Source organism: Salmo salar, chromosome 07, assembly GCF_965601325.2.
Source record: "Salmo salar chromosome 07, fSalSal1, whole genome shotgun sequence".
Lineage (NCBI taxonomy): Eukaryota > Metazoa > Chordata > Actinopteri > Salmoniformes > Salmonidae > Salmo > Salmo salar.
The window spans coordinates 22,782,007-22,794,847 of record NC_138297.1 but is presented as its reverse complement, the minus strand read 5'-3'; the positions used below and the strand labels follow the sequence as shown (position 1 = coordinate 22,794,847).

General features: G+C 44.1%; 1 protein-coding gene and 1 long non-coding RNA gene across 2 annotated transcripts in view; one reads left to right on the top strand and one right to left on the bottom strand.

Annotated features, from left to right (window-relative positions):
* Positions 1-12,841, bottom strand: part of LOC106608778 (insulin receptor substrate 1-B) — an 86,803-nt gene that overhangs the window by 26,478 nt on the left and 47,484 nt on the right. The gene's annotated exons all lie outside the window — the stretch shown is intronic.
* LOC145880003 (uncharacterized) lies at positions 8,504-10,522 on the top strand. Its single transcript, XR_014392884.1, has 2 exons — positions 8,504-9,741; positions 9,998-10,522. It is a non-coding gene; the product is annotated as an uncharacterized LOC145880003 (long non-coding RNA).

Below are 12,841 nucleotides of genomic sequence, written 5' to 3'. Positions count from 1 at the left end.
GAAAATTAGCTTTAAATATGAAAATGTTCCCTCAGCCCCATGGCAAAATGTGTAGAACTGCAGGAAATTAACTTTGAAGCTGCAATTTTTATCTGAGCCCCATGACAAAATGTGTAAAATCCTTGGGGAAACACTGGACCTTAACAAGAGTGGCGTACTGCATTTACTCAACAAATATACACACCCAGATATCCGTGTACATCCGCCCAGACATACAATACACACAAAAGCACTGAGGTCTATTGTGACACTGGGTTCTCCTTATCACCCCATATCTCTCTCTCCTCCTCTTTTCTCCCACCTTGCCTTTCTCTTGAGCATAGGAATGAAGCTAGTCAGGTCTTTCACCATGACCTCCATGAACAACAAGGTCACACTCACACACAACATTTCCCAGCACCATCAGCAACCTCCCACCAAGTGTGTGTGCGTGTGTGCTTGCAGAACGGAACTGAGGAGACAAACAAATGGGAATATGGGAGATGGTTGGAAGAGATTGGACAGAGTGGAGTGAGAGAAGGAGAGATAAAGAGGTGAGACTGATAGGATAACATGGAGAGTTAACTGATAGAGTGGCGGAGAAAGAGAGAGAGAATGAGAGGAGAGAAGGCGAGAGAGACAGACAGAAGGAGAGAAGGAAAGAAAGGGTGTACGGGCCGTGTGGTAGGTAGCCTAGTGGTTACGAGCTTTGAGCCATTTACTGAAAGGTCGCCGGTTCAAATCCAACTAGGTTAAAAATCTGTTGATGTGCCCTTGAGCAAGGCACTTAACCCTAATTACTCCTGTAAGTCGCTCTGGATAAGAGTGTTTGCTAAATGACTAAATGGAGAGATAAAGAGCAGGACAGAGTGAGAGACTTTATTTGTACTTCTTTCATTTGTATCGCTAAGGAAACAGCGCTAAACTAAACACACTTCCTCTCCTGCGGGCAAAAATTCCAAGAAAACCACTCTCTCCCTCCCCTTCGCTCTCTCCCTCCTTCCCTCTCCCCCCTTTCTTTCTTTCTTTCTTTCTTTCTCCTTCCCTCTTTTTCTTCCCCTCTCCCTCCCATGTTCTCTCTCAATATTTGTTCCTGTGCAACTTCTGAGTCGGACTATCACCATGACAAGTGTAGCGCTCCATTCTCCAGCCTGTGTACTAAAGCCAACACTGTAGACTGTCCACAACAAGCAGTAAAAAGGCTTTCGAATTCCATCAATATCAACCACTGACCTAGAACATTACAACATAGAGGGAATAGAATGGAGCAGAAAGATTACGGAACATTATAGAATACAACTGACAAGCAAAATGATGGTAATATTATGCATATGATGAAACAAGTGGTTATTACTACATTTGCGGCGTCTCTCTCTCTCTCTCTCTCTCTCTCTCTCTCTCCGGAGATGAGGCCGCGCAAGCCAGTACTTCAGGGACAGACGCAACACACACGAGCAGGTGAACTTTAAAGGACATAAATACACACACACACTCTCTTACAAAATGTACACTGGTAAACTTAGGTCACATGTGACATTACGGTGACACAGAACAAACATGTCATTTCTGGTTTTACTTGTCCTGTTCTGCTGGCCCGTGTGCTTTGCTGTCTCACATCACTCTCCTACTCTCAACAGTACAGTGGAAAGATCCACTCTGTTGAGCTCTATGATAAAAAACCTCTGAGTGAGTGTGTGTGTGTGTGTGGTAAACCTCCCCTGCCTATGCTGTGTTGTGTTCCAGTGTGGACTGGGACCGTGTGGTGCCCTGATGTTGAAAGCTGCTGCACCACATCACGTTTTGCTGACTGTTGCTGTGTGTGTGGTTAGATCACCCACTTCCAGGGATTTTGGTTTGGGTTGTGGTCCACCCATGTAGGGGTACATCGAGCTACTTCACTAACATTCAACTGGATTCATGACTTGGTGTAATGAGAGAACTAGAGAGATGATGTCACTAAATGGAATGTGGTGCTCACCCAAACACTACTGCGTTCCAAATTGAATCATATTCCCTATATCAGTGGTTCCCAAACATTTGATAGTCCCGTACCCCTTCAAACATTCAACCTCCAGCTGCATACCCCCTCTAGCACCAGGGTCAGCACACTCTCAAATGTTGTTTTTTGCCATCATTGTAAGCCTGCCACACACACACACACTATATGATACATTTATTAAACATAAGAATGAGTGTGAGTTTTTATCACAACCCGGCTCGTGGGAAGTGACAAAGAGCTCTTATAGGACCAGGGCACAAATAAATCAATAATTTTGCTCTTTATTTAGCCATCTAACATATAAAACCTCATTTGTTCATCGAAAATCTTGAATAACTCACCACAGGTTAATGAGAAGGGTGTGCTTGAAAGGATGCACATAACTCTGCAATGTTGGGTTGTATTGGAGAGAGTGTCAGTCTTAAATCATTTTCCACACACAGCCTGTGCCTGTATTTAGTTTTCGTGCCAGTGAGGGGCGAGAATCCACTCTCACATAGGTATGTGGTTGCAAAGGGCATCAGCGTCTTAACAGTGCAATTTGGCAAGGCAGGATACTCTGAGCGCAGCCCAATCCAGAAATCTGGCAGTGGCTTCTGATTAAATTACATTTTCACAGAACCGCTTGTTGCAATTTCAATGAGGCTCTTGTTCAGATATCAGTAAGTGGACTGGAGGCAAGGCATGGAAGGGATAACGAATCCAGTTGTTTGTGTCATCCGTTTCGGTAAAGTACCTGCGTAATTGCGCACCCAGCTCAATCAGGTGCTTTGCTATGTCACATTCGACATTGTCCGTAAGCTTGAGTTCATTTGTACACCAAAAAAATCATACAATGATGGAAAGACCTGTGTGTTGTCCTTGTTAATGCAGACAGAGAAGAACTCCAACTTCTTAAATCATAGCCTCAATTTTGTCCCGCACATTGAATATAGTTGCGGAGAGTCCCTGTAATCCTAGATTCAGATCATTCAGGCGAGAAAAAACATCACCCAGATAGGCCAGTCGTGTGAGAAACTCGTCTTCATGCAAGCGGTCAGACAAGTGAAAATTATGGTCAGTAAAGAAAATGTTAAACTCATCTCTCAATTTTAAAAAACGTGTCAATACTTTGCACCTTGATAACCAGCGCACTTCTGTATGTTGTAAAAGCGTTACATGGTCGCTGCCCATATCATTGCATAGTGCAGAAAAAGCACGAGAGTTCAGGGGCCTTGCTTTAACAAAGTTAACCATTTTCACTGTAGTGTCCAAAACGTCTTTCAAGCTGTCAGGCATTCCCTTGGCAGCAAGAGCCTCTCGGTGGATGTTGCAGTGTACCCAAGTGGCGTCTCGTGCGTTACCACTCCACTATGTCTCCCTGTCATGGCTTTTGCGCCATCAGTACAGATATCAACGTGAGCAGCAGCTACGTTTGGCTACATACCGACCGATAGTGGAATTCCCGCGAGAGAGTAACAGTTAATGTGATTGGATGTTGATTATTTGACTAGGCTACCTGTATTTAACATTGTGTTGTTATTTCGCTGAACACTAGATGGTTGAATTTTATTTTTGGCAGTGAAATGAGGTTATTCAGGCAAGAAAAAAAACAGCACCCAAATGTACAGCCCAGTTGGAAAATATAAATGGACTGTTTGAAAATGTATTATAAAATTTTTTAATTTGGCGTACCCCCAACGGCATTGCGCGTACTCCTGGGGGTAAGCGTACCACAGTTTGGGAATACCGGCCCTATATAGTACACTACTTTTGACCAGGGCCCATAGGGAATAGGATGCCATTAGGGATGCACACCACTATGTACTTTACAAGGGACTGTGAGACTCAGACCAACACAGGATAACAACAGGGAGCTTAAAAAAATATCCTTGAAATGGTTTCATACAAGTCTGTAACAAGCATATCTGTACCGTGAGATCACTGGTTGAGTAGAGTGCTGTAGCTACTGAGTTGTGGAAAGCAATATCCAGTATCATTTGTAGATGGCAATAGGACAGATGTACAAGCCCTAACAGGAAACAACACATGACTAAAACAGGAAAAGGTTGAGCTGGGTTAGGTTCTGCTACATTAGAAATATATAGTGACTGTATAATGTATTTATATTGTATTTTATATTTCTAAAACAGTGGAACTTCCAGGCCAATTCTGCCATAGACACGATTAGGACATTCATTGTTTTAAGAGAACTGCAACACTGACAATAGTAATCAGTTCTATATCTAGATTAGAGGTAAATCCATAACAGAGCTCACATTTTACCCAATATAGGCTGTGTATAATCTGCGGTGGGCTGCTGAGCGTGGTGTACAGGCCTGGCACATGGGGGAGAATACATTACAGTAGATCACAGCGGGATATAAATGGGTAGAACTAGACAGAGGATTACAAACATAGTCTAATCTCCATCTCTCTTCTGTTGACTTGAACCATTGCTGAGCCAGTAACAACCACTGGATCTGGTCCCCAAGGACCTCCAGGACCAGACTTCACTCACATGGCTATAGACATGGAAATTATGGCCTTAGAAATAGAAAACAAAAGTACAGTCGAATCCAGATTCTACATGTGAATGCATGCACTAAATTAGAGAAACTAGCCTAACATTTGAAAGTGGAAGAATGTGGAGACGTTATCAAAACGGATCGTATCACGTAATGTCTGTAGCAGCATTCATTTCATAACAACCTGTTTCGGTATGATCCATGAGAAGGCAGGGAGTGATGCATGTGATTCAATAGGCGAGCTGTACAATATTCAAAACCTCCCGTAACACTTTATTTGACCGTTTAGGAAATACTTCTTGAATTGTGTCACGTTGAGTATTGGTAACATCTCCGTATATTTTTAGTGTCAAAATGTCACCAAGGGGCAACTAATTGTATGACTAACTGTACAGAATGTCATATCTAGTCAGATGCTGTAGTCTGCAAGTATTACACTACTATGTAAAAAAGTAGGGTATTTTGTACACCAAACGCAGTACACATGCTGTGCACTGACGGCCGTCATCATACAACAAGTCCAAAAGGAGAGTTAAAATACTGGGAGCATATAAATAAGCATCGCTATGGTTACAGGTCAGGGATTAAATGACAGAGTAGACTTGTTCAGTCTGTTAGTCTGAGTATTCTGTCCTGTAATCCAGGGGAACCATGGGTTATAGGCTAGTCCTGTTATGTAAAACTGTCTCTAAATGGAACTCCGCTGATGATGGTCAGGGCAATGTGTGTGTGTGTATGAGAGAGAGCGCGAGAGAGAGAGGGGGGGTGTGTGTATTGGGTGGCAGCTCTAATATAACTCCAACAACAAGGAGAGCCATTCTTTCTGGTGGGGGGTGCAGAGGGAGGGGGGAGATGGATTAAATACTTCTAAACTACCTTGGCTCAACTTCCCTCTATCCCTCACATCTCTTGAGGCACTTACCACAGGATGAGCAGCCACCACAGCACAGTGAGGCGAGGCCAGATCTCTCTATGTGTGTGTGTGTGTGTGTGTGAGAGGGTGAGAGAGTTAGATTTGGGTAAATGGTTCTTATTGTTCCCCTCCCTCCCAAGTCTGTGTACCCCTTTGTGTGTGTGTGTGTGTGTGTGTGTACCCCTGTGTGTGTGTGTGTGTGTGTGTGCCCCCCGAGCAAGCAGGAATTCCACACGTGGCATGGGGCTTTCAGGAGGTGCCAACATGCCATGTCGCCCTCAGGCTTGCCAGGAAGCAGAGTAGCGTTACAGTGTTACTGGGCAGCGACATGCTACTGGCATGTATACCGGCTAGACCAGGCTATACCAAATGGGCAGTGACCTCATTTCTTGAACTGTTTTACCTCATTTCTTGCACTGTTTTGTGTCTCACTAGTCTGAGTTTTTGTGCCACCTCTTTAGGGAGATAAAATATGATTTATTGAAATGAAAAGGTTGAAAAGTATGAGATCCTGTGTCAGTGGTTGGGGGCAACTCACAGTGGGTAGGGGCTAGATGTCGGTTTAGCATTGGTCGTTTATTTCAAACGAGCAAGGATAGAGGGGCAAGTAGCGACATTGTGATGAGAAGGTTAATAGAGTCAAGTCTTACTGGAACATGTTGGCATGGCCTACACAGGGTGATTTGATTTCCATCCTCAGACTTTTTAGGGGAGAAAGAAAAATGTGATTCACTCCTTGGTAAACACATGCACTCATCCCATCCATCCCACTCAGTTTGAAATAACCTTTCTCCAGGTGCTGTAGTTGAAACACACAGGCATGAGGTGGAACAACATGGTTGTTTGCTTCAGGAAGGGACACGTATGCAGTTGTCATCTAAATCATTTACAGTATGAGCTCCCGTACAACAACACATAAAATGATCACACTCTAGATCAGTGGTTCCCAAATCTGGGGTCAGAACCCCATGTGGGGTCACCAAAAGTTGAAATGGGGTCCCATGAGAAAATCTGTAATCTCTTCAAATGGTTATAGAATAAAACTTTCTTAGTTTCAACTACTATTAGGATGCACATTCATGTTGTTATGTGTTGCGAACACCCAGCGGTAACTCGGGAATATCATTTTTCAAAGTGGGGCCTCCTGCATTTTCTAGTGTCAATTTGCAGTCATGTGCTGTTAAAGTTTGGGAAGTGCTCCCATGGACTCAATGAACCCCTGAGGCTGTACTAAGAGCATACATACCACACACACACACACACGCACACGCACACGATTAAAGACTCATTGTGTAATTGTAACACACAAGAACTCAAGTCCTTTTGTTCACCTGACCTAGAATTCCTCAAACAAATGCAGACCGTATTATCTCCCAAGAGAACTCTCCTCGGTTATCGTCACAGCCATGTACAGTTGAAGACAGAAGTTTACATACACTTAGGTTGGAGTCATTAAAACTCATTTTTCAACCACTCCACAAATTTCTTGTTAACAAACTATAGTTTTGGCAAGTCGGTTAGGACATCTACTTTGTGCATGACACGTCATTTTTCCAACAATTGTTTACAGACAGATTATTTCACTGTATCACAATTACAGTGGGTCAGAAGTTTACATACACTAAGTTGACTGACTGTGCCTTTGAACAGCTTGGAAAAATCCAGAAAATGATGTTACGGCTTTAGAAGCTTCTGATAGGCTAATTGGCATCATTTGAGTCAATTTGAGGTGTACCTGTGGATGCATTTCAAGGCCTACCTTCAAACTCAGTGCCTCTTGCTTGACATCATGGGGAAATCAAAAGAAATCAGCCAAGACCTCCACAAGTCTGGTTCATCCTTGGGAGCAATTTCCAAACGCCTGAAGGTACCATGTTCATCTGTACAAACAATAGTACGGAAGTATAAACACCATGGGACCACGCAGCCGTCATACCGCTCAGGAAGGAGACGCGTTCTGTCTCCTCGAGATGAAAGTACTTTGGTGCGAAAAGTGCAAATCAATCCCAGAACAGCAGCAAAGGACCTTGTGAAGATGCTGGAGGAAACGGATACAAAAGCATATATATCCACAGTAAAACGAGTCCTATACCGACAAAACCTGAAAGGTTGCTCAGCACGGAAGCCAAACTGCTCCAAAACCACCATAAAAAAGCCAGACTACGCTTCGCAATTGCACATGGGGAGAAAGATCGTACTTTCTGGAGAAATGTCCTCTGGTCTGATGAAACAAAAATAGAACTGTTTGGCTATAATGTCCATCGTTATGTTTGGAGGAAAAAGGGGGAGGCTTGCAAGCCGAAGAACACCAACCCAACTGTGAAGCACGGGGGTGGCAGCATCATGTTGTGGGGGTGATTTGCTGCAGGAGGGACTGGTGCACTTCACAAAATAGATGGGATCGTGAGGAAGGAAATTTACGTGGATATATTGAAGCAACATCTCAAGACATCAGTCAGGAAGTTAAAGCTTGGTCGCAAATGGGTCTTCCAAATGTACAATGACCCCAAGCATACTTCCAAAGTTGTGGCAAAATGGCTTAAGGACAACAAAGTCAAGGTATTGGAGTGGCCATCACAAAGTCCTGACCTCAATCCTATAGAAAACTTGTGGGAAGAACTGAAAAAGCGTGTGCGACCAAGGAGGCCTACAAACCTGACTCAGTTACACCAGCTCTGTCAGGAGGAATGGGCCAAAATTCACCCAACTTATTGTGGGAAGCTTGTGGAAGGCTACCTGAAACGTTTGACCCAAGTTAAACAATTTAAGGGCAATGCTTCCAAATACTAATTGAGTATGTAAACTTCTGACCCACTGGGAATGTGATGAAAGAAATAAAAGCTGAAATAAATCATTCTCTCTACTATTATTCTGACATTTCACATTCTTACAATAAAGTGGTGATCCTAACTGACCTAAAACAGGGATTTTTTACTAGGATTAAATGTCAGGAATTGTGAAAAACTGAGTTTAAATGTTTTTGGCTAAGGGGTATGTAAACTTCCAACTTCAACTGTATATCCCCCTGCAAGCGGATACCAAGACAGCTATCAAGAATCTTCACTGGAATTTATGCAAACTGGAAACCATATATCAGGAGGCTGCATGTATTGTAGCTGGGGATTTTAACAAAGCTAATCTGAGAACAAGGTTACCTAAATTCTATCAGCATATCGATTGCAGTACACAAACGAGTAACACAATCTGACCATGATTCTAGCTTGTTGCTCCCCTCCTATAGGCAGAAACTAAAAACAGGAAGCACCCATGCTTAGGTCTATCCAACGCTGGTCTGACCAATCGGATTCCACGCTTCACAAATGTTGTTTCGATCACGTGGACTGGGATATGTTCCGGGTAGCCTCAGACAATAACATTGACGTATACGCGTGTGTTTAGGAGATGTTGTACTCACAGAGACTACTAAAACCTACCCTAACCAGAAACCGGGGATTGATGGCAGCATTTGCGCAAAACTGAAAGCACGTACCACCGCATTTAATCATGACAAGGCGACTGGAAACATGACCGACTACAAACAGTGTAGTTATTCCCTCCGTAAGGCAATCAAACAAGCAAAGCGTCAGTATAGAGACAAAGTAGAGTCGCACTTCAACGGCTCAAACACAAGACATATGTGGCAGGGTCTACAGACAATCAAGGATTACTAAAGGAAAACTAGCCCCGTCGCAGACATCGATGTCTTGCTCCCAGACAAATGAAACAACTTGTTTGCGCGCTTTGAGGACAATATAGTGCCACCGACACGGCCCGCTACCAAAGACTGTAGTCTCTCCTTCTCCGTGGCCGACGTGAGTAAAACATTTACCGTAATTTCCGGACTATAAGCCGCAACTTTTTTCCCACGCTTTGAACCTCGCGGCTTAAACAATGACGCGGCTAATATATGGATTTACAAGCCGTGTTTCGTTAAAGCCTATTTATTTTTGTTACAAGCCGTGTTTCGGTAAAGCCTATTTATTTTTGTTGCAAGCCGTGTTTCGTTAAAGCCTGTGTAAAGTTCATTTGTTTCAATGTACCGGTAGGCACCTGCGGCTTATAGACATGTGCGGCTTATTTATGTTCAAAATAATATATATTTTTTAAATTCAGTGGGTGCGGCTTATATTTAGGTGCGTTCAATAGTCCGGAAATTACGGGGTTAACGTTTTAACCCTCGCAAGGCTACCGGCCCAGACGGCATCCATAGCCGCATCCTCAAAGCATGCGCAGACCAGCTGGCTGGTGTGTTAACGGACATATTCAATCAATCCCTATCCCAGTCTGCTGTCCCCACATGCTTTAAGATGGCCACCATTGTTCCTGTTCCCAAGAAAGCTAAGGTAACTGAACTAAATTACTATCGCACTGTAGCACTCACTTCTGTCATCATGTAGTGCTTTGAGAATAAAGGATATCACCTCCCCCCTACCTGTTAACCTAGACCCAGTCCAATTTGCTTACCACCCCAATATGTCCACAGACAATGCAATTGCCATCACACTGCCCTATCCCATCTGGAACAGAGTGTTACGGATACAGGTATCCTGTGTGTGTATCCTGTATGTGTATTTCTTTTCTCTCCTTCTCCCCTCACAGGTGACAATCATCACTCCCCAATCAGTCACCAATCAGTCCCCAAACAGAAGACACCTGCTCCTCTTCCCTCATCCAATCACATCCCCTTTCCCTTGGTTTAAAAACCCATTCAGCTGTTTTCTCCCCAGATCAATGTTTGTGTTCATTCTCTTAATCTCTGTGTCTCCAGCTCTATCGCTCTGTATTGATCTCTTTTGTTTTGCAACTACATGTCACATATGTCTGGTTATCCTGTGAGTATTGTTTTGTTGTTTGACTGTTTGTTTGTTTGGTGGGAAAAGGGGGTACCAAGACAAGTCGCCCATGGGCATACATTACCCGTAGGAATACTTTGTCTAAGTACCCTAGTTAGAACTGGGCGGACCACCCACTGTATTTTTGGTTAGTTAGCTAGCTGTTCTTGAAGTAGGCTAGTCTAGCTTAGGGGTGTTTTGGATTATTGTTTCTTTGCTTGGGTCCAGCTCAGCCCCTTTTCTCACACCCCTTTACCGTGTGTTTAAAATAAGCCCTGAGTGTTTGACGGTAGATTTCAGTTGTCTGTGGTTATTTGTTCTCACTGTTACTTGTCACGATTATAATTTGCAGGAGTTATGTTACGGGTCCCATTTCCATCCCCCCTAGACTGCAGGGCCAAAAGGGATTCGTAACAAGAGGAATACCTATGTAAGAATGCTGTTCATTGACTACAGCTCAGCATTCAACACCATAGTACCCTCCAAACTCATCATTAAGCTTGAGACCCTGGGTCCCGACCCCGCCCTGTGCAACTGGGTCCTGAACTTCCTGACGGGCCGCCCCCAAGTGGTGAAGGTAGGAAACAACATCTCCACTCTGCTGATCCTCAACACTGGGGCCCTACAAGGGTGCGTTCTCAGCCCTCTCCTGTACTCCCTGTTCACCCATGACTGCATGGCCATGCACGCCTCCAACCCAAGTTTGCAGACGACACAAGTGGTAGGCTTGATTACCAACAATGACGAGACAGCCTACAGGGAGGAGGTGAGGGCCCTCGGCGTGTGGTGTCAGGAAAATAACCTCTCACTCAATGTCAGCAAAACAAAAGAGATGATTGTGGACTTCAGGAAACAGCAGAGGGAGCACCCCCTATCCACATCGACGGGACAGCAGTGGAGAAGGTGGAAAGTTCCTCGGTGTACATATCAACGACAAACTGAAATGGTCCACGCACACAGACAGTGTGGTGAAGAAGGCGCAACAGCGCCTCTTCAACTTCAGGAGGCTGAAGAAATTTGTCTTGTCACCCAAAACACTGACTAACTTTTACAGATCCACAATCGAGAGCCTCCTGTCGGGCTGTATCACAGCCTGGTACGGCAACTGCTCCGCCCTCAACTGCAAGGCTCTCCAGAGGGTGGTGCGGTCTGCACAACGCATCACCGGGGGCAAACTACCTGCCCTCCAGGACACCTACACCACCCGATGCCACAGGAAGGCAAAAAAGATCATCAAGGACAATAACCACCCGAGCCACTACCTGTTCACCCCGCTTCCATCCAGAAGGCGAGGTCAGTACAGGTGCATCAAAGCTGGCACCGGGAGACTGAAAAACAGCTTCTATCTCAAGGCCATCAGATTGTTATACAGCCACCACTAGCACAGAGAGGTGGCTGCATACCTACCGACTTGATATCATTGGCCACTTTAATAAATGGAACACTAGTCACTTTAATAATGCCACTAAGAATGTTTACATATCTCACATTACTCATCTCATATGTATATACTGTATCCTTCACTATATATTCTTTACCATATATTGCATATTAGCCGCTCTGTCACTGCTCATCCATATATTTTATACTTATATATTCTCATCCCATTCCTTTACTAGATTGTGTGTATTAGGTTTTGTTGTGGAATTGTTAGATACTGTTAGCTCCTGCTGCACTGTCGGATCTAGAAGCATAAGCATTTAGCCACACTCGCAAAAACATCTGCTAACCATGTGTATGTGACCAATAAAATTTCATTTGACACACATCAGGGATGCAAACCGGTTGGGAGCCCAAAAAGGTGGCACCTTTTTTTTTGGCATTGAAACATGCAAGAAAAGTCAGTGCTAGGAGGAAATGCAGGTTTTAACTAATTTAACAATGAATATTGGGCCTCCCAAGTGGCGCGGTGCTCGATGGCACTTCATCGCAGTGCTAGTTGTGCCACTAGAAATCCTGGTTTGAGGCCAGGCTCTGTCACAGCCGGACGCGACCGGGAGACCCAAGGGCACAATTGGCCCAGTGTTATCTTAGTTAGGGGAGGGTTTGGCCGGCAGGGATGTTCTTGTCCCATCGCACTCTAACGACTCCTGTGGCGGGCCGGGCGCAATGCACGCTGACACGGTCGCCAGGTGTACGGTGTTTCCTCCGACAAATTGGTGCGGCTGGTGGGTACTGTGTGGGTACTGTGGGTACTGTGTCAAGAAGTATTTCGTCACGGCTGGGTTGTGTTTCGGAGGACGCACGGCTCTCAACCTCCGCCTCTCCCGAGTCCGTTCGGAAGTTGCAGCGATGGGACAAGACTAACTACCAATTGGATAAGATGAAATTGGGGAGAAAAAAGGGGTAAAAAAATGAAATGAAAAATACATAAAAAAATTATGATCTACATGATCAGTCTGTTTAAAATAAAAAGTGCAATCCAATGTTATTTGTTGCCTAGACTTTACTGTAAATTACACTCAAGTATTGAGAAAAAACAATACACTAATATTGCAGTTAGCCATAACAGCCTTTATAATAGAATGCTTGTGACCACACACATCTAAATATTGCACTTCGGAAAAAAACATCTTAAAGTAGAAATAGAATGAAACAAACTGCCATTTTA